At 55.1% G+C, this 434-nt stretch overlaps 1 protein-coding gene across 1 annotated transcript in view; it reads right to left on the bottom strand.

Moving 5' to 3' along the window:
* Positions 1–434, bottom strand: part of PBK (PDZ binding kinase) — an 18,566-nt gene that overhangs the window by 4,376 nt on the left and 13,756 nt on the right. The window lies entirely within an intron of this gene.

Raw genomic sequence — 434 nt, 5'->3', positions numbered from 1 at the left:
CTGCCCAGGGCAGGGGGTGGCACTGGATGGTCTTTAGGGTCCCTTCCAACCCAAACCATTCCGTGATTCGATGACTGATGGGCAGTTGGTGCTCTATAACCCTTGGCTGCCACACAACAAGGACCTGGCCCCCTCCCCATCGCTGGGTGCCTGTTGTCTCCGCAAGACCACGAGGAGGCAAAGCCACCATCAGGGCTGGGCGTGGAGGACCTCTTCCTGTTAAACCAGCCCAGAGACCGATCCGTGAACCACATTCCTCTCCGGGACATTACGCTGGGGTGCTTCCTCCAGCTCTCTCGCTCCTTATAAAAGGGAACAGCTACTAATAAAAACGTAATAGAGCAGCTTTATAAATTACGAGGCCGCCGCAGGCCCAAGCGCTCCGTAAAGCGGCAGAGAAAAGCATTCTGGTAATTAACCCAAACACATTCCTG

The sequence above is a fragment of the Charadrius vociferus genome, unplaced genomic scaffold (assembly GCF_000708025.1).
Source record: "Charadrius vociferus isolate BGI_N301 unplaced genomic scaffold, ASM70802v2 scaffold41, whole genome shotgun sequence".
Lineage (NCBI taxonomy): Eukaryota > Metazoa > Chordata > Aves > Charadriiformes > Charadriidae > Charadrius > Charadrius vociferus.
Note: the sequence above shows the minus strand (reverse complement) of the source record. Positions and strands in the feature narration are given on the sequence as shown.